Genomic DNA, 24,847 nt, shown 5'->3' on the forward strand with positions numbered 1-24,847 from the left:
ACCTTACTGCTAGTTTCCTTCTTTGCTCTGACCACATTTTGGTCATTTATTCATTTAACAAGCATTGATAAACACATATTTTATGCCAGGCTCTTAAGTGTTTAAATGCCATTTTTAGCTCTAGGCTGTGGGATCCTAGTATAATGTCTCTGGGTGTAGCATAGTATTTGGGACATGGTAGGTGTTCAGTATATACTTGTGGAATGACTAAAAATAGCCACAAGAGATCGTCCCCTGTGGTGAGAATTGTGGTGCAGATTTGGGGGCCAGGAGAACTTTCTGGAGGTAGTGGCAATAAATAATTCAATTCTAAACTTGTTCTGAAGGTATTTAACCAGAGTACGGATTTTTATTACTGAAACATTTTTTTCAGTTTTCATTTTCTTCTTTTTCTTGGGGAGTATGTAAAATAATGCAAGAGTGCTTTCTAAATAAGTCCACCTCTATTCTTTGGACATTGGAATATGGTATGTAACTCTGGATACGATTTCAAAGCAAAAATGATTTAGATTTAAGATGTTTTAAAAAAGCTTGAAATTGAAGTACACCGCTAATACAAATGAACTTTTTAAAAGTGGTGTGCCAGAAAACAGTAAATCAGTTTGGAAAATATGTAACTGTAGACGTCCAAGACAGAGAAAATGAGGCCTGAGTTAAGGGATTAAGATGAACGGAGATATTCCTAAGGCGAATCAACAAGGAGAGGTGGCGAATTGTACATGAAGGATTTGGCAGAGATACTGCGGTTCCTGGCACGACTAGAATTAGGATTTGTAAAAAGTTAGTGATTCTCTCTCCCAGCCGGTTTACATCACAATGTATGTGTTCATCTATTGAGGGAGTCAATGAGATAGAGCATTGCAGAGCTTGCTAGAGAGGCACAGGAAGTTGCCTGAAGTGAAGGAGGGGGCGGCGGCTGCAGAAGCTAAAGCTTCCGCCAAACAAAAGAGGACAGCACTTCCGGTCACGCCATCGTCGCTGCCTTCTTCGTCAAGGTGAGTGTAAAGAAGGGGACTTGGTAATTCTCACAAATAAATCCCCATACACTCCAGGGAAACCTCCTTTTGTGCCTCAACGTGGGGTGGAAAGGAGAATTCATCCCCGCGAACGTTGTATGATGGATGCTTCTGGCGCCTGTGGTTCTGATCTCACCGTCTCCTCCCTTCTCCTCAGGAGATGGGGAGCCCGCACCTGCCCCACCTCCTGACTCTTGTGGTCCTTTTATCCGCTTGACTCCCGGTCATGCTTCACCTCTCCTCTTTATCCCGGATCCTCTTCTCTGATCTGAGCCAGGGTCATTCCCTCTACCACAGGTCACTTCTACCTCCTACCTCTCACCTCCGCCTTCTGCCCCCCATCCTTTTAACCTGCGACTCTTTGCAAGCCCTTTCCTACACTGCTTTACTCCCCCTGCTGGCCTTTGGTCTTTCCTATTCCCCTCCCGCAGAGACCAATAAATTACGTACTTTGCAACAGTAGGTGTGACTTCAAGGTCAAGGCTTTTTTTTTTTTTTTTTTTTTTTGGTTCTTTTAAAGTATAAGCAAAGAAGCAGAAACCTTAGAGCCCTAAGAGACATAGGTACTTGTCCAAATTATGTTTTTTTATTTTTTTAACTCAACAAAATTACACATCATTTAGATACTATTGCACAGATTTCAGTCTTCTACATATTGCATTTATTTTTTTCTGTTGCTATAGAATTGAATCCTCAAATTCTGGGGGGCAGACATAGTGGATTATACCTATAACCTGGTGTCAGCTTCAGCGTAAGCTTTCCTATCCCCTGTAAAACTTCTCTTAGTGGAGGAATCACAAATTTATTACTTTATATGAGTTGAGTTTATTATGCAGTTTCTTTTCTGGTCTCTGATAGCAACATTAAACAGCAAGCTGACGTTTTTCAGACAAAGACTTTTTCTCAGAGCTTTGCAAGTATTACATAATCTATTTATTGCAATGTGAAATGTACTTTTACATTTGTGACCATGTCAAATTTATCTTGTGAGAACATTAGTTATTAAATAATAATCACAACTTATTATTGCCTTTACCAAATGATCATTAAATTGATGGTGAGAATCAGTGTTTTCCAGGCTCTATCAGGATCTAACGAAGAATTTAACCAAAGTTCTCTTTGAACAAGCAGTTGACTCCTTCCTGTGTGTTATGCTTGCCAAAATAAGGGGTGATTATCTTTTCTAGGCCATGTACAGTTTTTATTTAAGAATAAACAATGAGGCAGAGCTTTTGTGACACCACAACACTTAGGAACTTTTCCAAAGAGTATTGCTGATGTCTCTTTATACTCTATTTAAATCATTATTAGACAGCATTTAAATGTTATCATACTTGTTTCAGCCCACTGTGCATCCATCCATTCATTCAATAATTTTTTATTCAATAATTTTTATTTGCCAGACAGTGTTCTCAGCACTAAGGATACAACAGTGGATAACAAAAACAAAGTCTTTTAAACTTTAGCTGGGTGACAGACAATAACTTAATATATAATCAATATATATTGGCAAGTGCCACTGGTGTTAAATGAACAAAACAAAAAGATATGAAGAAATTAAAAAAAAAACAAAAAAAGATAAATATATAATAGGTTGTAATGTGGAGAGGCTCTGTTATTTTAGATAGGATGGGCAGGAAGGCTTCACTGGTAAGGTGATATTTGAGCAGGGACCTGAAGGAAGTGAGGGCACACAATATGCAGATATTAATGGGAAAACAAAATTTATGTCATAGTCTCTGCATTTGTTCACTCTGTTTCCTAACCCGCCCCCACTTTCCCATTCCCCTAGTGGTCACTTTTCTGCATAGTATTAATTCAATGCTCTGCATACTCAGATAACTTGATCCATTCACATACATTTCTCATATTCTCTTCTTTCTGGCTAGCTTCTTGCTACCATTTAGGCGACTTGTCAGCCTCTCTAGTAAGACATATCACTGTCTCCATACCCACCTCATCGTCAGTTTGTTGATTGCTGGCTCATTGTGTGCTAACCCATGGCATATATGATTATCTCTTTCGCTGCTCTTATCACTATGTGTTCATAATATGTTGTCCATAAATATTTGGTATGGTAAAGTGAAATGAACTCAGTACTTGTTTATAACAGATAAAACTTTTAAATATGGTTTTCTCCCTAATGTTCAAAACCATTCTCTAAGGTCAGTATTATCATTGTCATTTTACTGATGATAAAACCAAGACTAGGAGGTATGTAGTAACTTGCTAAACTGTGGTACAGTTTATGGAGTTAAGGTTTTTCAGACACTCAGTCCTGGTCTGGTTCTCTCTGTCTCTGTTTCTTAATGAGAAATAGAAAATATACAGAATATTTTATTATTTTATAAAACAATCTTGGTATAGAAGTTATATTTTTTGTGCTTCTTTTACAACTTAGATCATATCAGGTGCTTGATATGATATTAAGCTCTGAGAGGCATGGATAATGCCTCTTTTTACCAGAATATTTTTAAATAAAAAATTAAGCAGAAGTTGAAAGAAGAGTACAATGAAAACTTTTATATTCTGGACCTAGATTCAACAACTGTTAACCTTTGCCATATTATCTCACTCTCTCTATTACTCATTCTCTTTCTCCATCCATCCATCCATCCATCCATCCATCCGTCCATCGATTTATCCATCCATCCATCTATTTCTTGATCTATTTTGGCTGAACCATTTGACACTTGCAGACATTATTTTAAGTAAATGTAAATACATGCAGAAAAGTGCACATTATCATAAGTGTATAGCTCAAAGCATTTTATTTACTTATTTATTTTTTTGACGGCGTCTTGCTCTGTCGCCCAGGCTAGAGTGCAGTGGTGAAATCTTGGCTCACTGCAACCTCCGCCTCCTGGGTTCCAACGATTCTCCTGCCTCAGGCTCCTGAGTAGCTGGGATTACAGGCGCGTGCCACCATGCCTGGCTGGTTTTTTTACTTTTAGTAGAGATGGGGTTTCACCATGTTGGCCAAGCTGGTCTTGAACTCCTGACCTCGTGGTCCACCCGTCTTGGCCTCCCAAAGTGCTGGGATTACAGGCATGAGCCACGGCACCCGGCCAGCTCAAAGCATTTTCACAAAGTGAACTCAGCTGTGTAACCAGCATCAAGATCGGGAAATTTTGAAAGACCCTAAATGTATTCCCTATTTGTTACTATTCCAAATTAATCACAATCCTGGCCTCTGTCACTGTGTAATAATAATTTTGTCTGTTTTTAAACTTTAAAAAGTAACACAGCTTGTGTTAATTTTTTGGCTTGAGGATTTGTTTCTGAGATTCATCCATGTCATTGAGTGTAGTAGTAATTACTCTATTTTCATTGCTATTCCATTGTATGAATGTACCACAGTGTAGTTACCCTTTTATTGTAGATGACATTTTTGTCGTTTCCATTTTCAGCTTGCAAATAGTATTGTAAACACTCTAGTACATGTCTTTTGGTGACATATTCACACATTTCTGTGGGACATATACCTAAGAGTAGAATAGCTGCATCACAGGTTATGTATATGATTAATTTTAGTAAATACTGCCAGCCAGCTTTCCAAGGTGATTGTACGAGAACACTCCAAACAGAATTTTTTTTTTTTTTTTTTTTTTTTGAGACAAAGTCTTGCTCTGTCACCCAGGCTGGAGTGCAGTGGTGTGATCTCAGCTCACTGCAACCTCCGCCTCCCGGGTTCAAGTGATTCTCCTGCCTCAGCCTCCCGAGTAGCTGGGATTACAGGTGACTGACACTGTGCCCAGCTAATTTTTTTTTTTTTTTTTTGTAGAGATGGGGTTTCACCATGTTGACCAGGCTGGTCTCGAACTCCTGACCTCGTGATTCTCCAGCCTCCGCCTCCCAAAGTTCTGGGATTACAGGCCTGAGCCACTGCACCCGGCCAGAAATTTTTCAGAGTGGAAGTTGCTCTAGAATATGGCCAACACTTGTCTTTGTTTTGATAGCTATTCTAATGGTTATGAATGGTATCTCACTGTGGTTTTATTTCACATTTCTCTGATGATGGACCTTTCCATAAGTTTGTTAGTCTTTTGGATAATTTTTATGAAGTGCCTGTTCAAATCTTTTGACTACTTTTTCTCCTGGGCTAACTTTTTTTAATTGATTTATAGGAGCTCTTTCTATATTAAGGATGTAAATGCTTTGTCAGATATATGTATTACAAATCTCAGTGGCTGGTATCTTCAGTCTCTTCATGGTGTCTTGATGAACTGAATATCTGAATTCTAATATCATTCCCTTCATTATTTTTTTTTCATTTATGGTTAGTGCTCCTTTGTACTGATTAGGAAATCTTTATATTTCCCAAGGTAATGAAGGTATTTTCCTAGGCTGTGTTATTGTTTAACCTTTCATATTTATATTTATAATCTGCAATTGATTTTTGTGTATATTGTGAGTATGGGTATGTGTAAAGGCCCATTTTTTTTGTTGTTGAAGTGGACATTCATTCAACCCCAAACCACTTGTTGAAAAGATCATTCTTTCCCTTTTGTAGTGCCATCATATTCATTAACTCAAATATATAAATCAATAATTTGATTTAGTTCTGAATTCTGTTCAGTTGGGTTTGTCTATCCTTGTATGAATACCACTGTCTTAATTAATGTAACTTTACAACATACCTTATGTATGGTTATGTGAGTCTTAACACTTTTGTTCTTTTTCTTCAATAATGCCTTAGTTATTCCTGGTCTTTTTCCAAATACGTTTTAGAGCTAGTCAATTTCCACAAACATTCTTCTTGGCATTTTGATTGAGATACCATCTAACAGATCAGTTTAGGGAGCAGATATCATGACACATCACCCTTAAATATCTCAGTGTTCATCTCCTAATATTAGCATTACTTTGTAGTAATTAATCACCATTATCTCACTAAGGAAAATTAATGATTCCCTAATATTAACGAATACCTAATCTTTTCAAATTTGTAAGCTGGTATTTAAAACTATTATCCAACCTAGATTAATGTATTGTTAAGTTTTTGGGGATTTTATTGGTGCTATATTCTCTCCTTTGTTGAACTTGTGAATATTTATATATTTAGTACTTTTCAATCCATTGCAGTCATTATTTCTTCTGTTTTTCCAACTGTCCAATCATGGCAAGTGGGAGCCCATTCACATTCACATTGGCTTCTGGGTCTTTTCTCTTTTGTTACATACATTTTCAAATATATTCAAAGTAGAAAATAGTAAAATAGGCTGTGCACGGTGACTTACCCCTGTAATCCCAGCACTTTGGGAGGCCGAGGTGGGAGGACCATTTGAGCCCAGGAGTTTTAGACCAGCCTGGGCAACAAAGTGAGACCTCATCTCCACAAAAAATTTAAAATTTAGCTGGACATGGTGGCACGTGCCTGTAGTCCCAGCTACTTGGGAGGCTGAGGTGGGAGGATCACTTAAGCCAGAGAGTTTGAGGCTGAAGAGAGCTGTGATTGCACCAGTGCACTCCAGCCTGGGCGACAGAGTGAGACCCTGCCTTAGAAAAAAAAATGGTAAAGTAAACATGCATGTGTCCTTTGCACACGTATGTTTATTGCAGCACTATTCACAATAGCAAAGACTTGGAATCAACCCAAATGTCCATCAGTGACAGATTGGATTAAGAAAATGTGGCACATATACACCATGGAATACTATGCAGCCATCAAAAAGGATGAGTTTGCGTCCTTTGTAGGGACATGGATGCAGCTGGAAACCATCATTCTTAGCAAACTATCACAAGAACAGAAAACCAAACACCGCATGTTCTCACTCATAGGTGGGAACTGAACAATAAGATCACTTGGACTCAGGAAGGGGAACATCACACACAGGGGCCTATCATGGGGAGGGGGGAGGGGGGAGGGATTGCATTGGGAGTTATACCTGATGTAAATGATGAGTTGATGGGTGCAGCACACCAACATGGCACAAGTATACATATGTAACAAACCTGCACGTTATGCACATGTACCCTACAACTTAAAGTATAATAATAATAAATAAATTTAAAAAAAAAAAAACATGCATGTATCCATTCCCCAGCTTCAATAATTAACAACATTTTGCCAAAACTGGCAAGTTTTGTTTTATCTATTCTCACCCATTTTTTTCCACATCCCAGATATGTCATTACACAGGTAAATAACTCAGTATGTATCCCTAATTCATAGGTGCATTAAGTAACCACTGCGTCATTATTATACTTAGTAAGATAAACAGTAATTCCTTTTTTCTTTTTTTTTGAGATGGAGTCTTGCTCTGTCACTCAGGCTGGAGTGCAATGGCGTGATCTTGGCTCACTGCAACCTCTGCCTCCCGGGTTCAAGTGATTCTCCTGCCTCAGCCTCCCAAGTAGCTGGGATTACAGGCGTGCACCACCATGCCTGGCTAATTTTGTATTTTTTGTAGAGACGGAGTTTCTCCATGTTAGTCAGGCTGGTCTCAAACTCCGGACTCAAGTGGTCTGCCCACCTGATCCTCCCAAAGTACTGGGATTACAGGCCTGAGCCACCACGCCCAGCGTATTTTTTTTTTTTTTTTTTTTTTTTTTTTTTTTGAGACGGAGTCTCGCTCTGTTGCCCGGGCTGGAGTGCAGTGGCCGGATCTCAGCTCACTGCAAGCTCCGCCTCCCGGGTTTACGCCATTCTCTTGCCTCAGCCTCCCGAGTAGCTGTGACCACCTCGCCCGGCTAGTTTTTTGTATTTTTTCAGTAGGACGGGGTTTCGCCGTGTTAGCCAGGATGGTCTCGATCTCCTGACCTCGTGATCTGCCCGTCTCGGCCTCCCAAAGTGCTGGGATTACAGGCCTGAGCCACCGCGCCCGGCCTTTTTTTTTTTTTTTTTTTGAGACAGAGTCTTGCTCCCTCACCCAGGTTGGAGTGCAGTGGCGCGATCTTGGCTCACTGCAACCTGCGCCTCCCGGGTTCAAGCGATTCTCCTGCTTCAACCTCCAGAGTAGCTGGGATTACAGGCGTGTGCCACAACGCCCATTTCATTTTTTTGTTATTTTTAGTAGAGACAGGGTTTCACCATGTTGGTCAGGCTGGTCTCAAACTTCTGACCTTTTGATCTGCCCGTCTTGGCCTCCCAAAGTGCTGGGATTACAGGCGTGAGTCACCACCGCCCCGGCCCCTAAATTTTTTCTTTTTTATAGAGAGATGGGCTCTCGAATATGTTGCCCATGCTGGTCTCGAGCTCCTGGCCTTGAGGAGTCTTTCCGCTTCAGACTTCCAAAGTGCTGGGATTACAGGCATGAGCCACTGTTTCTGGTAATTGCCTTAAAGTTATAGTTATACAGTAGCTTTGTTAAGTCAGTATCCAAACAAGGACCGTTTATTGCCAATGGATGTTTTTCTCTTAAGTCTTAGCCCTTGCATAGTCCCCTTTTTATTTTATTATTGTTTTTTTTGAGACGGAGTCTAGCTCTGTCGCCCAGGCTAGAGTGCAGTGGCGCGATCTCTGCTCACTGCAAGCTCCGCCTCCAGGATTCATGCCATTCTCCTGCCTCAGGCTCCTGAGTAGCTGGGATTACAGGTGCCTGCCACCACTCCCGGCTAATTTTTTGTATTTTTGGTAGAGACGGGGTTTCACCGTGTTAGCCAGGATGGTCTCGATCTCCCGACCTTGTGATCCGCCTGCCTCGGCCTCTCAGAGTGCTGGGATTACAGGTGTGAGCCACCGCGCCCGGCCCCTTGGTGTCCTTTTTAAAAGATCGTTGATTAATTCAAGAAACTACATCATTAGTTCTATAGACTGTCTCATTATCTGGATTTAGGTGATTGCTTCCTTGAGGTGGCATTTATTTTGTTTTCTCATCTTCGTGTTTCCTGTTTACTGGCATTTAGAGCTAGGGGCTTGATTAGATTCAATTTTGATTATTTTTTAAGAGAAAGACTCATTTTAGGCAGTGCTGTTTACTTTCTATTGTGTTTTATCATGTCTAATTTTTTAATTGATGCTGGGATTGATTTGTCATTTCAGGGTATTGTCAGGCTGATCTCTCCATTGTAGCTTTTCCTACCAACCTTTCTTCTATTGGTTTTAGCAGCCATTGATGATAATTGCTTAGATTCATTATTTCTGTAGAGGTTGAAAAATGGTGATATTTAATTCTTTCAATCTTTCTGCATTATTAACTGGAATTACTTTATAAAGAATACTTTTTCCTTATCAGCTATTTTTTGTCCTGAAGTATATTTTGTAATAATCAAGATAGGTGCTGCTGCCGCTGCTGCTTTTTTCATTTATCAGTGTTCATAGTAATGAGTTGGTTTCTTAGCAACCACCGTTTTCTTTAATATCATTAGGAATTCATGGATTTTTACGTAGTTCAAGTGTATCCACCCATTGTGGTCATTTTTTTAATACTTAAACTGTGTCATCTTATAAATTAGGAACCCCTTCTGTTTAACTTCTATGTTTTTTTCACATTATCTCATTAGTCCTTGTTGGCGTCCTTGCTTTTTGGCGTAAGCTATTTTAGGCTTATCATGTACACTCCCTGCCCCACCCTTGGAATTAGCAATTTTACAAGGAACCATGTAATTTTTCAGTGAACCTTGGTATTTAGAAACTAAGATGGGAATACTCAAGGGATTATTATTTTAAAAGTCATGCTACCTGATCTTTTGTTGTGCTCTTTTCCCAGCTATTGTGAATGCATTTGAATGACTCTTGCAGCATTTTATTGAAAATTCGCTAAACATGGCTTTCATTTGTTTATGTAGTCATTCATCCAGCAAAAATTTATAGAATGCTTACTATCATGTATCTGGTCTTATGCTGGGCACAGGAAATATGAGGTTAAACTTGACTGGTCTCCTGTCCTTGAAGAAGACTCATTCTAGCGTGGATATGAGCAAATAGGCAGTGTCTAAAGAGCAGTGAACAATACTGTGTTCATACTCTTCAGACATTGAGCATACTCTGGGCATAGGCAAATGGGGTGACAGGCTGTAGGAGCACAGAGAAGACATCCCAAAATGCTTTGGAAAGGGGAGATAATGCTTGATACTGGATGAGTAAATAAGGTATGAAGGTAGAAGAGTAATGAAGAGTGTTCAGTCAGCAAACTGGAAGAGGTAGGGGGGATCTTGATATAGGCAAGGAAAGGCATATATGTAGTTGATTATGATGGGAACATAATTGTGTAAGTTTTTCAGTTTTCAGAAGATTGACAAAATAGTCTGTTTACCGCAGACATGAAGATGTCAAATGTTGTATGTATGTGTTGTTGATTTTTATTTTAAATCTAATAATGAAACAATCCAAATTCTAATTAAAATTAGTATTTAATGTACTTCTTGGACTTGACCATATTTTTTAGATATTTCATTAATATTAAAGCATAGTTACAGTTAGGAGATGCCTATTTCATGTTTTAGTTCACTGCTTCTTTATTTTTTACTATAATTTTTTTTTATATGTGTTAAGAATCTGAATTTTCAAGATATGACATTAAAAATAGTGGCATATTTATTGTGGCTCTTCATCTCCCTTCACCCTTTGGCTGCTATTTGTGTCAACCTATTTAAGACCATAATTACAGCCCCTTACATACTCACAAGGCAAAGTTGTTCCAGAAAACATGTCATCTCTCTTTATTACAAATTGGACATTATACTATACCTGTTACATTTTACAGCATGTTGCACCTGAGGCTATCCATCTGGCAGATATTGCATGAATAGTATGTTAAACACAGGTTTATGATTTACTGGAGTGCTATGGTTTACCAGTTGGGAATTTTGGGACCATGAGTGTGGGAGAATCACTAGGCTTAGGAGGGAACCACAACTCATATGTGGCCAGGAGGTGAGGCGGTATTCTATAAATCATTGAAGAATGTGGGGAAGCTTATTTTTTAAGAAGGGGGATTCTAGAGGTCACAAAGAAAAGATTCCAGGTGGCAAGGAGAGCAGTGAAACAGTAGATTAAAGGGGAAGTTGGAGTAGATTACTACTTTTCATTCTCTCTATTTGTTTTCTTTATTATGAGAATAATATGTTCCCAGAGTCCTGAAAGGCAAGAAGTGTGAGTGAACAAGCAGGGAGTCAGAGAAGGTGAGAAAGGAAAACATACACTGTCTGAGAATGTCAGATGTGATGGGAGAGCAGTGGGGGGAAGATAGATTGCAAGCCTTAGGATGGATTGATAAGTCTTAGAAAAGACAGGTAATTAATTAATTAGTCAATTAATTAAAAACATACTGATGACTAACTGGATAATGAGAGCACGTAATTGACTTAAACATGTTTTCAACTGAGTGCGGTAGACATAGACATTGCAACAGCACTGCTATGCTAGAGGAGAGACCAAGGTGTGGTGCTGGCAGTAGAGACATAGAGGAAGGTCCTCTAACCTATCTTAAGGGCTCAGAGAAGGCTTCCTAGAAGAGACCACGTTAAGAACTGAATTTTGACCAAAAAAAGCTGTAAGTGGGACCAGAGAGCAAGTGGCCATTGGTCTTTTAGACCATGTAAAGTAGCTGACTGGGTATGCCATTTAGCCTTGAGCTTGAAAGTACCTAAAGTAATGGGCAATTTAGAGGTTACTCTGTAGTCTAGTAAAGCTAAGGAAAAGGGGCAAATAGAAAGGAATAGTTTTATAAATGGTTAAATTTATGCTATAATATGTATCACTTTAGTTAGCCCTCATAGAAGAGCAACCTCTTCCATTTTACCCAGTATGCCATGAAATGATTGTATATGTTGTGACATGAACAAATATAAGCATGTACTTGGATATTGAAGATGCATTGTGTTCCCTGTATCAAGGAATTTTCATAAGTTATCTTGAATCGTGCCAACAACCCTGTGCGGGGTGGAAACTGACTGCAAGATGAAGTGACACATACAACAGTCTGTTAGAGGCTGAACTGAGATTAAAACTCAGGTTTACATGTCTTCGTAACCTATGCCAATCCTACTCTTGCACAGGTAACTCTCTTCTTTTAAGTAAAGGTATAATTTAAAATGACTTCCATCTTATCACTTTGCAGGACTGTTCAATTAATGAGTTTCAGCAGTCAGTATCCTGAATTTTGTAGCAGTCAGTATCCTGGCCATCATTTTGAAACATGACCATTTTCCAAATCCCCATCCTTTAAATTTGTTTTCTTCTAGTATGGGGCCAGGCATGTGAAATTATGTTCAGATCACAATTCTTTGCACCACCTTTCCAGAAAAAAAAAAAAAAAAAAATCACATCCTTTTTAGCCAAATCCCTCTTTCTTGTCAAAGAGATGTCCCTTAGTGTGCTTAGTGTTATCATAACAGAATACCTGAGGCTGGGTGGTTTATTTCAAAAAAGATGTTTATTTAGCTCATGGTTATGCAGGCTGGGTTCTAGGGACATGGTGTTGGCATCTGCTCAGCTTCTGGTGAGGGCTTTTGTGCTGCATCATAACATGGGGAAGGTCAAAGGGGGACATGGACTTAGGCAAAGGGACAAAACCTGAGGGACACCCTGGTCTTATAACAACCCACTCTCACAGAAACTAATTGCGCAAGAACTCATTCACTTTTGTGGGAATGGCACCAAGCCATTCATGAGGGATCCGCCACCATGACCCAAACACTTCCCACTAGGCCCCACCTCCAACACTGTCACATTGGGATTAAGTTTCAGCATGAGTTTTGGTGAAGACAACTGTATCCAAACAATAGCAGCCCTTTTCTTGCCTTTTGCCTACCTTCCTAGGGGGAAGATACAGAACATACTTAACTCTTGGAGAGTTTTGGGTTCCCACCCCAAATCCCCGCTTCCTTTCCATTTAGGATTTCCAGGCTTCAGATGGCTGTTATCTTCTAGTTGAGGCCTGAATATATAGACTGACTCTGAGATCTTTAGGAAACTAAGGAGATTTAGGGCTGCAGTTGCCTTAGTGATTATTTTGATTGACATCAGCTGTGCCCCAAACAAGATACTGGATATTTAGATGAGTCAGACAAAGACCTGCCCTCAAAGACCTCTCAGTTTAGTGTGAAGGAGGAACATGTAAACAACAGTTATACAGATAAATAGCATTATATTGTGGAAGCACAAAGGAGTGTGATCTAACTGCAGTGTGCAGGTAGTGGGAAGTCTTCTGGGTGGAGATAGCATCTGTGCAAGATATCGAAAGATGGTATGAGTTAATAGAAGAAGAAGGTGAAGAGTGGTAAGAGAGGTAGGCAGTGGGTAAGGTCATGGAGGGTCTTTTTTATGCTAATAGGCTGGAACTCAATGGAGAGAGGGTTAAATGGGGGAATGTCATGATCTGGTTATCATTCTAGAAAGGTCACTGAATTAGAACTGAAAGTTCCGTTCCCATTGAGCAAGGTAATGTATTCTATATGTTTGAAAGTGCTGTGGTTTGCTGTTACTACAAATTGGCCCCCAGTTTTATTTTTACTATAGGCCGTGTTTAACACCATATTACATGCTTTGAGAATACTGTCTCTGGTTCTAACACAAGCACATAAATTAGGTAATACCGTTTCTGCTTCATAGATAAATAATTAGTATTCCAGAGAAATCAAGGGTGATATAATAAAGATAATTTTGAGTTAGGCATAGAGCTATGATTTTCCAAGTTTTGCTCCTCCAGCCTTTCCAGAAACAAGGGAAACAAAGTGGTCAAGTTTCTGGGTTCTCTGCTTGTGCCTCAACAAGAATTACTCTGTTATATAGCTTATTCAACGTGCCCTTGGATAAGGTTTTGTTTAGAAAAACAGGCACTGCATCTTTGAAAATTGATTCCAATGGAAAGATGCTATACTTCAAGGTATTGGGTATAAAGAAAAGACAGACAAAAATAATATTAATTTGATTGAATGAGGAAGATGTAGATGGCTACATATGGAAGCAAAGGAGGAATTTAGGATGTTGCTATTTTTGTTTCTGGCTTGGGTTACTCAGAAGATATGGTGCCATTGAAGAAGGGACAGGGAGGTCCTACCCACTTTCATGTGTTTGTGGGATAACCACACAGATGTGTCTGATTGGCAGTTAGACATATTGTTTGGAGTTTAAGAGAGGGATCTGGGGTGAAGATAAACACTAGCTATTTAGTGACATAGAAAAGATAGCTGAAACTACAGGGGTGAATGAGATTGCTTAGAGCAGTATGGTCCTACAGAAATATAATGTAAGCCATATACGTAATTTTCTTTCTTTCTTTTCTTTTTTTTTTTTGAGACGGAGTCTCCCTCTGTCGCCCAGGCTGGAGTGCAATAGCATGATCTGGCTCACTGCAACCTCCGCTTCCCAGGTTCAGGCAATTCTCTGCCTCATCCTCCTGAGTAGCTGCGATTACAGGCACCCGCCACCATGCCTGGCTAATTTTTGTATTTTTAGTAGATATGGGGTTTCACCATCTTGGCCAGTCTGGTCTTGAACTCCGGACCTCGTGATCCAACCGCCTCGGCCTCCCAAAATGCTGGGATTACAGGCGTGAGCTACCGCGCCCAGCCCACATACGTAATTTTTAAAATAAACTTTATTTTAGATTTACAATAATATTATTAAGATAGTGCAGATAGTTCCTCTATACTCCATATTCAGTTTCTGCTGTTATTGACATATTAAATTACTAATGTACATTTGTCACAACTAATGAACCAATATTTATATGTTGTTATCAACAAAAGTCCATACTTTATTCAGATTTCCTTATTTAAAAAATTTGGGGCCCTGCCCTCCTTAGCCATCCTGGGTGCCACATGGCTACTTAAGACTCAGGATGACTGGAGAAGACATGAGGGAGGGTACCTGTGTCATAGTTTCAAAATTCTTTTTCAGTAATTTAAAATCTTAAAGTCATGTTAATATTTAATTAAGTAATCATAAAATGCCCGAGTCATTTAAGATAAAATACTAAACATTAATTATTAAGCATATATTTATAAGTTGATATACTTTGGCACCTTATTTTTAAATGGTATAGAAAAGCTAAATGTATTTAGATTTGTTAATGAACAAAAATTTGAGGCCGGGAGCAGTGGCTCATACCTGTAATCCCAGCACTTTGGGAGGCCAAGGCAAAAGGATTACTTGAGCCAGGAGTTTGAGCCCAGCTTGTGCAACATAGAGAGACCCTGTCTCTACAAAAAAGAAAAAGAATTAGCTGGGTATGGTGGCACACACCTGTGGTCTCAGCTACTCAGAAGGCTGAGTTGTGAGAATCGCTTGAGCCTGGGAGGTCAAGGCTGCAGTGAGCCGTAATTGTGACACTGCCCTCCAGCCTGGGCAAGAGCAAGACCCTATCCCCCACCAAAAAAAAAAAAAAAAAAAAAAAAAAAAAAAAAAAAAAGAAAAAGAAAAGCAAGATATGTTTTTGGTGAGGAAAGAAAGGCATAAAAATGTGTGTTTATTAAATAATTTGTCTAGTTTAGCAGTTGCTTAAAGATAGTTTCAAATTAAATGAATAAAAAGAGATGTAGATAAAACTAAATACAATATAAAAAAATTGAAAAGAAAATAAAAAAATTTCCAGGATATTACAGTATATTTACATTTAGTCATCATATTTCCCTAGGATACCCTTGGTTATGCCAAGTTCTCAGGCTTTCCTTGTTTTTGATGACCTTCACAGTTCTGAGGAGTATTGGTCAGATTGTAGAATGTCCCTCAGTTTGAGTTTGTCTGATATTTTTATCATGATTAGACTAGCATATGGGTTTTTGTTTTGTTTTTTAAAGGGCACAGATATAAAGTACTATTCTTATTACATAACACTGAGGACATCCTGTGAACATGACTTATCCATGATGAGATGAATCTTGAGCACTGGGCTGGGGTAGTGTTTGCCAGGTGATTCCACTGTAAAATCACTTTTTTTTCACCTTCCCATTCTGTACTCTTTGCAGGGAAGCCACTATGTGCAGTCCAAACTTAAGGGATGGGTATGATGCATCTCCTTTTGGGGGAGGAGGGCAGTAGCTAGATAAATTGTTTGGAATTTTTCTCTACATGGGATTTGACTTCTGTCCTCCATTTATATATCCAGTCATTTATCCATATCAATATTGACCCATGAATATTTATTTTGTACTTTGGGTTATAGTCCAGTACTACATTATTTATTTTGTTGCTCAAATTGTTCCAGCTTTGGGCAGGTCACGGTGGCTCACGCCTGTAGTCCCAACATTTTGGGAGGCCAAGGCAGGTGGATCACTTGAGGTCAGGAGTTTGAGACTAGCCTGGCCAACATGGCAAAACCCCGTCTCTACTAAAAATACAAAAAGTAGCCGGGTGTGGTGGCTCATGCCTGTAATCCCAGCTACCCAGGTGTCTGAGGCAGGAGAATTGCTTGAACCCAGGAGGCGAAGGCGTCAATGAGCCAAGATCACACCACTGCACTCCAGCCTGGGCTACAGAGCAAGACTCTGTCTCAAAGAAAGAAAAAAAAAATTGCTCCAGCTTTGGTTATTGTGGCAATTTTAGATTCACTCTTGTGTCTCTTGACGTACCCCCATCGTTTTGTTTTTTGAGTACTTCCTTATTTTCTGGAACACAAGATACACCACGCTCCTATTGTATATTCCATGCCCAGCCCTAGAATTAGCCATTTCTCCAAGAGCCCTGATTTCTTTTATTAGAGTATGGTGTTACACACAAAGATTCAGGTGTTGGGTGTACTCATTGCTATCAGTGTGCCAGTGCTTCTAGGCCTCTCAGCAGACAGAGTTAGGAAATATGTGTACTAATCATGTATACACATATATTTATAAATGTATATGTATATTCCATCTTTATCTTAAGCTGAGACTCTGATTCTAATCCAGTACCATGAACATAGTTTATTCTAGCCTTCCCCACTTTCTTATCTGTAACCCCTCATTCCAGTGAGAAACCTTACTCCCACCACTCACCATCCATTTACTTATTTGTTCAATCCCAGTATGCATGTATAGCAGTTTCAGAATTATTAATTAATACTCCATGAAAAACAACATTACCAACTATAGTGTAGCACTTGTGTAGTTTCTTTTGTCTTTATTCTTACAGTCTCTACTCATTTCCAAAGTTACCTAGTGTGGCATCTTTCCTTTCTACCATCTTTAGGGAGGTTCTATCATACATCTGTAATTCAGTTAAAATTTTTGTCACCATATGCATTCCAGCCCATTATCCCATGCCCTCCTATTTGATGTTTGAAAAATTTACATATATTAAGGTTCACTCCTTGTGCTGTAAGGTTCTGTGGGTTTTGACAAACGGATAACATCACGTACCACTACAGTGTCATACAGAATAATTTCACCAACCTAAAAAGTATACTCTGTACTTCATCTGGACAACCCTACTTCCCTCATGAAATCTTTGGCAACTAGTGATCCTTTTGCTCTATGATTTTGTTTTTGAGCAATGTTACATAAATGGAATCATGCAGTATGTCTTCTTTTCAGACTATCTTTTTTACTTAAAATATACATTTAAGATTCACTGGTGGCCGGGTGTGGTGGCTCATGCCTGTGATCCCAGCACTTTGGGAGGCCAAGGCGGGCGGATCACGAGGTCAGGAGATCGAGTCCATCTTGGCTAACACGGTGAAATCCCGTCTCTACTAAAAAATACAAAAACAAATTAGCCGGGCGTGGTGCCGGGCACCTGTAGTCCCAGCTATTTGGGAGGCTGAGGCAGGCGAATGGCGTGAACCTGGGAGGCGGAGCTTGCAGTGAGCCGAGATGGTGCCACTGCACTCCAGCCTGGGCGACAGAGCAAGACTCTGTCTCAAAAGAAAAAAAAAAAAGATTCACTCGTGTTGCTACATGGGTTAACAGCTCATTACATTTTAACACTCTTTTGTGTTGTATTAAATTTCTATATGTTTATGCCCAACGAATAATTTTATAGATATTGTTTTATGCCATTGACTTTTAAACATGTTAAGAGAAGAAATATTTGTTATTCTGTTATTATATTTATCTTCATAGTTGCCCTTACCATTGCTACTTGTTTTTTGTGTGGATTCATAGCACATTCTGGACTCATTTCTTTTCAGTCTAAATAACTTCTTTTAGTATTTCTTGCAAGGCGGGTCTGGTAACAACAAATTCCTCCCATTTTTGTTTACCTGGTAATATGTTTTTTTTTTTTGTTTTTGTTTTTTTTGAGACCGAGTCTCGCTCTGTTGCCCAGGCTGGAGTGCAGTGGCGCAATGTCAGCTCACTGCAATCTCTGCTTCCCAGGTTCAACCAATTCTCATGCCTCAGCCTCCCGAGTAGCTGGGATTACAGACACCCACCACCATGCCCGACTAATTTTTGTATTTTTAGTAGAGATGGGATTTCACCATGTTGGCCAGGCTGGTCTCGAACTCCTGACCTCAAATGATCTGCCCACCTCAGCCTCCCAAAGTGCTGGGATTACAGGTGTGAGCCACTGCACCTGGCCTATCTGGTAATATTTTTTTATTCTGCCATGCTTTCTTCTTTTCTGTTAGTAATTCTACTTTTTAATTAATATATAATGCACAAAAAATAAAAATGGACATTTTAAGGTATAAAATTGAGTGATTTTAAAAGTATATTTACAAGGTTGTGCATCCATCACCACTATCTAATTCCTGAACATTTTCATCACCCCTAAAGGAAATCCCATACCCATTAGTAGTCACCCCCAGTCCCCATTCTCCCAGCCCATGGCAACCACTAATATACTCTCTGTCTCTCTGAATTTCCCTATTCTGAACATTTCATATAATTAGAGCCTTGCAATACGTGGCCTTTTGTGTCTTGCTTCTTCCACTTAGCATGGTGTTTTCAAAGTTTATCCGTATTGTAGCATGTCTCAGTATTTCCATTCCTTTTTATGGCTGAAAGATATTCCATTGTATGACTATACCACCTTTTATGTATTCATTCATCAGATTGTAGATGGACAGATGAGTTGTTTCTACTTTTTGGCTATTATGAATAATGCTGCTATGAATTTTGGTATACATTTTTGTGGAAACATACGTTCTCATTTCTCTGGGGTATATGCCTAGGAGTGAAATTGATAGTAACTCTATATTTAACTCTTTGAAGAACTGCCAAACTGTTTTCCAAAATGGCTCTACCACTTAAATTCCCACCAGGAATGTATAAGGGTTCCAGTTTCTCCACATCCTTGCTAACACTTGCTCTTTTCCTCTTTTTAATTACAACCTTCTCAGTGAGTATATATAATAAAGAATCTCACTTAATTTTTAAAATATTTAACTGCTGACATCTTTTTTTTTTTTTTTTTTTGAGACGGACTTTTGCTCTTGTTGCCCAGGCTGGAGTGCAATGATGCCATCTCGGCTCACCACAGCCTCCATCTCCCGGGTTCAAGCGATTCGCCTGCCTTAGCCTCCTGAGTAGCTGGGATTACAGGCATGTGCCACCACGCCTGGCAAATTTTGTATTTTTAGTAGAGACGGGGTTTCTCCATGTTGGTCAGGCTGGTCTTGAACTCCCGACCTCAGGTGATCCACCCGCCTCTGCCTCCTAAAGTGCTGGGATTACAGGTGTGAGCCACCACGTTCTGCCAACTGCTGACATATTTTAAGCCTTACCTCTCCCTCTTCATTTTCTGCTCCACAACTGGGCAAGTTGATTAGAAAGTATGAGTGCTTCCTCCTTTGGAGCTAGCAAGAGATTCAAATCATTAAGTGTCTTCCTGAATGAAAGAACCCTCACTCCTGCCTCATCCTTTAACCACAGTAAAAACTCAAGTTAGTTTCCTTTCCTTGCTTTTTCTAACCTGCTTAGGAGACTTGCCTTGCTGTCCCCAGAAATGCATCATTTATGTAAGTAAGTAGTAAACATTTTCATACCCTCTTTGTGTGTGAGGTGTTATCAATCTGAATATTGGAATCAAAATTAGGGTGGGGTCCCTCCTTCTTCTGCAGCATGGCAAGAACAATTGGTGGCACAGTGAGCTTGGTGCTCAGATAATGACAGCCATCATGGGGGCATGGGAATATCTTTCCTTGATTACTTTGGCTCACTAACTGGTTCTGATGGCAAGCATAAACATTGAGCCTGCAAGGCTAGCTAGGTTTTTTAGTTGTGCTGTGCTGTGTTGTATTGTTGACTCCTTATAGATTTAGCTAACTTGGAAGTTTAGATAATTTAATTGACATTTAGGAACAGTATGGGATCCTTAAAGTAGCCCTGGATCATGTGTCTGATTCAGCCTAGACCTATTTGTGTGTCTTAACGTAAAGCTGTGACTGACGCTAGGCTCAGGAGGACAACCTTGTCTATGACTAGTTGGTTTTGTGTCTCAGTTAGGCTCTGACCCTGACAGCTGACTGCCCATTGGGTGGTCGCTCTTGAGAGCAGTCATCAGGAAGTGAAAAAAAGAGAGAGAAAAGAGAAAAGAAACAGCTATTATGTGGCTTGCTGGGGTCTGGACTCCTAAGCACAAATGACTCACTAGGACCCTTAAATACCTCCGTTGTTATTGCTGTTGCTGCAGCTGCCGCCGCCGCCGCCGCTGCCACTGCCGCCACCACCACCTGTGCTTCTGTTGCAACAAAGATCCTGATTTTCAGGATTATAGGGAAAAACATCAGTGGCACCCCTGTAGCACGGAGAAAGGGGTAATTCAAACCCATAAAGCTCCTAGTCCTTTAGTCTTACGTGACCACCGTTGCCTTTGGGGAGGCCCCTTACAATGACAGTGCTGATTTGAGACTTTCTGCAGGAAGATATTTATAAATATGAGCAGGGTAGGGACCCCCCAGAAATATATCCAGTAACAACAGCAACAAAAAAAGGAAGTACAGTCATCTACAGCATTATGATGTTTTGGTCAATAACAGATCACATATGAGGATGGTGGTCTCATAAGACTATAACGGAGCCGAAAAATTCCTATCACCTAGTGATATCATAGCTGTTGTAACATTATAGTGCAACGCATTACTCACGTATTTATGGTGATGTTGCTGTAAAGAAGCCTGTAGTACCAGTTGTGTAAAACTAGAACAAGTACCATTATATATGGTACATAACACTTGATAATGATAAAAAAAACAGCTAGGCGTGGTGGCTCACACCTGTAATCCCAGCACTTTGAGAGGCCAAGGTGAGCAGATCACTTGAGGTCAGGAGTTTGAGACCAGTCTGGCCAACAGAGTTAAAACCTCTCTCTTAAAAAAAAAAAAAAAAAAAAATTAGCTGGGTGTGGTGACACACGGCTATAGTCCCAGGTACTCTGGAGGCTGAGGCATGAGAATCGCTTGCATCTGGGGGGCAGAACTTGCAGTGAGCCAAGATTGTGCCACCGCACCCCAGCCTGGGTGACAGAGCGAGACCCTGTCTCAAAAAAAAGATGAAAAACAACCATGTTTATGTATTTACTATACCATAATTTTTATCGGTATTTTAGAATGTAGTCTTTCTACTTATTAAAAAAAAAAGTTAACTGTAAAAGAGCCACAGGCAGGTCCTTCAGGAGGTATTCCAGAAGAAGGCATTGTTATGGAGATGACGGGTCCATATGTGTTATTGCCCCTGAAGAACTTCTGGTGGGACAAGATGTGGAGGTGGAAGACAGTGATATTGGCGATCCTGACTCTGTATAGGGCTAGGCTAATTTGTATGTATCTTAGTTTTTAAGAAAAAAGTTTAATAAAAAGAAAAGTTTTAAAACAAGCTTATAGAATAATAATATAAAGAAAGAAAATATTTCTGTATAGCTGTACAGTTTTTTATTTTATTTTATTTTTTTAGATGGAGTTTCGCTTTTGTTGCCCAAGTTGGAGTGAAATGGTGCAATCTCGGCTCACTGCAACCTCCACCTCCCGGGTTCAAGCGATTCTCCTGCCTCAGCCTCCGGAGTTCTGGGATTACAGGCGTGCGCCACCACGCTTGGCTAATTTTGTACTTTTAGTAGTGATGGGGTTTCTCCATGTTGGTCAGGCTAGTCTCGAATTCCTGACCTCAGGTGATCCACGCATCTTGGCCTCCCAAAGTGCTGGGATTACAGATGTGAGCCACTGTGCCCGGCCCTGTGTTTGTATTTTAAAAACTAAGCTTTACTACAAAAGAGTCAAAAAGCTTTACAAAATTTTAAAAAGTTTATAAAGTAAAAAGTTGTAGTAAGCTAAGTTTAATTTATTATTGAAAGAAATGTTTAAAAAATGATTTTAGTGTAGCCTAAGTGTACTAAAGTGTACATTAGTGTACAGTAATGTCCTAAGCCTTCACATTCACTCACCACTCATTCACTGACCCACCCAGAACAACTTCCAGTCCTGCAAGCTTTATTCATGGTAAGTGCCTAATAACAAGTGTACTGTATTTCATCTTTTTTTTTTTGAGATGGAGTTTCACTCTTGTTGCCCAGGCTGGAATGCAATGGTGCGATCTTTGCTCACTGCAACCTCCTCCTCCTGGGTTCAAGTGATTTCTCCTGCCTCACCCTCCCGAGTAGCTGGGATTACAGATGCCTGCTACCATGCCCGGCTAATTTTTGTATTTTTAATAGAGTGAGGTTTCGCCATGTTGGCCAGGCTGGTCTCGAACACTTGCCCTCAAGTGATCTGCCCGCCTGGGCCTCCCAAAGTGCTGGGATTACAAGCGTGAGCCACCGCGCCTGGCCGTATTTTTGTATTCTATACCATATTTTTACTGTACCTTTTCTATGTTTAGGTAGGTTTAGATACACAGATACAGAAATACACAGATACACAAATTGTGTTAAAATTGTCTATAGTATTCAGTACAGTAACATGCTGTACTGGTGTGTAGTCTAGGAGCAATAGTCCATACCATATAACACAGGTGTGTAGTAGCGTATACCATCTAGGTTTGTGTAAGTATACTCTGTGATGTTCACACAACGGTGATGAAATCAGCTAATGACACATGGCATTTCTCAGAATGTATCTCCATTGCTAAGTGACACATGATTGTAAAAGAAAGAAAGAAAAAAAAACAGCTATGAGAGGATGAGGAAACAGAAACGGAGATCCACAATTTGACGCAATTAGAATCCAGAATTTATGGAAAAATTTTACTAAAAGAGCAAAAAGATAAAAGGGTGCCGATTGGTGTTGAAATGCAGTGGGTGGCAAAACTTCATGACCTTAATTAATACTGGGGCTTAACTTGGTTGTATGTCAGGATCCCAGTATATTTAATCAAGGTGCCTCCTGTAATCTAAGGGGAGTTCCTGAACAGGAAAGAGATAAGCAAGTATACCTCACATTAACTATCAGAAATATTGCCTTGCCTGAATTCCTCACATTTGTACCATTCATTGCCTTAAAATATCCCATAGTGGGTATGAGCACTCTGATCCAATGATAAAATTTAAGTTAGAGATAAAATTTAATGATAACATTAAGTATTTGGCACATGTGAATCCATTTGACAACGTGAGATCCCTAGGACTATACCCCAGTTCAAATAGGTTAATACAGCCCACTATAAATTAGAATAAGTCTATAAATACGGAAACCCATGATACAAAGCCTATTTGGTAAAAGGGTGATTATCCCCGTGTCTTCTCCATTAACAACCCAATTTGGCCTGTTCTTAAACTTCAAATGAATAGAACCCAATGGATTACCATAATGCTAATGTTGTGGCCCCGCACATTAAGGTCCCCATAGCCAATATTGTTGACATTACTGATTCCATCCAGTCTGTGACTGGTAAATATTTTGCTATTATAGATTTGGCTAATATGTTCTGTTCACTGCCTGTTTCAACAGCCTTTCAGTCTCAGTTTGCGTTCATCTCTGAAGGGACACAATAAACATTTACCTGACTACTCATGGGATACCTCCACAGCTTTGCCATTGTACACTATCTTTGCTGGCAAGATCTTAACTGTACCGAGCTTTTTCTAGGTGTACAGGTGTGACATTACATTGATGACGTCCTTCCCTGAGGAGATTCATTTGACACACTCATTCCGGAAATGCAGATACTCACAAAATTGCTCATAAAATGGGATGGCCATTGTGCCACACGTAGTGCAAGGTCCTACCACTTTTCAATACCTACACATTATTTGCTAAACTGAAGACCATTTTGTCTCTGACACTGTCAGAAAAGCAGCTATTGGCCCTGTCAGCTCCCACAACTTCTTTTAGGCTCATTCGTGTTCTGGAGACAAAACATTCCTGTTTTATAAATTTTATTGAAGCCCATTTACGCTATTTCTTACGTATCAGTTCATCTTGAATGGGGATCCCCTCCAACAAAAGACTCTAGAACCTGTCAAAATTGCAATATGACACTAACGCCAATTAAGTCACTAACGACAATATCATTAGAGACCCCAGATGCGCTTCACCATAGAGGTTTTAGCAACTTCCTCATTTCTCCTAGATTCTCTGGATCATCCATCATTCCCATAAGTTGCCAAGGGTTTCTGATGCAAGAAACTCATCCTTGGACTTGTTCTGTACACCATTAGAGTGACAATTGCTAGCTGCATAGCGGGCTGTCTTAGAAATAGAGACTATCACAATCCCTCAGCCTGTGACCCTCGATATCCAGCTGCCTATTGTGCCTTGGGTCATGGAAGCCATGGCACTGCAAGCTGGGCATGGCTACTGAGGCCTCTTTGCCACAAGATGGAGAAAAACCTGGGTCTTCTGTCATATACCACTTGGAGGAAGGGGTAGCCTCCCGTCTTTAGTTCCTTGCTAAATACCATGGTTTTGGGGGACCCGTCACCCCCTCCCAGACCCTGGGGCTACCTGCAGAGCCCCTTGAGATCAAATGGTGTGAAAAACAATGGTTTGTACAATTTATGGATGACACCACAAGCATTGTATACAATGGAGTTTGCTGGAGAGCTTATGCTTTTCATCCTTTAACCAAGATGCTTCTGATAAGGACAGGAACAC

At 39.9% G+C, this 24,847-nt stretch overlaps 1 protein-coding gene across 4 annotated transcripts in view; it reads left to right on the top strand.

Moving 5' to 3' along the window:
* The first annotated feature begins 953 nt into the window (after window positions 1-953).
* Window positions 954-24,847, top strand: part of MAGED1 (MAGE family member D1) — a 107,177-nt gene continuing 83,283 nt past the window's right edge. For all 4 annotated transcript variants that reach the window (XM_074029237.1, XM_045384144.3, XM_074029236.1 and 1 more), the window contains exon 1: window positions 954-995. The gene's annotated coding sequence lies outside the window, so the exon portion shown is untranslated. The remainder of the gene's footprint in view (window positions 996-24,847) is intronic.

Source organism: Macaca fascicularis, chromosome X, assembly GCF_037993035.2.
Source record: "Macaca fascicularis isolate 582-1 chromosome X, T2T-MFA8v1.1".
NCBI classification, from domain to species: Eukaryota; Metazoa; Chordata; class Mammalia; order Primates; family Cercopithecidae; genus Macaca; species Macaca fascicularis.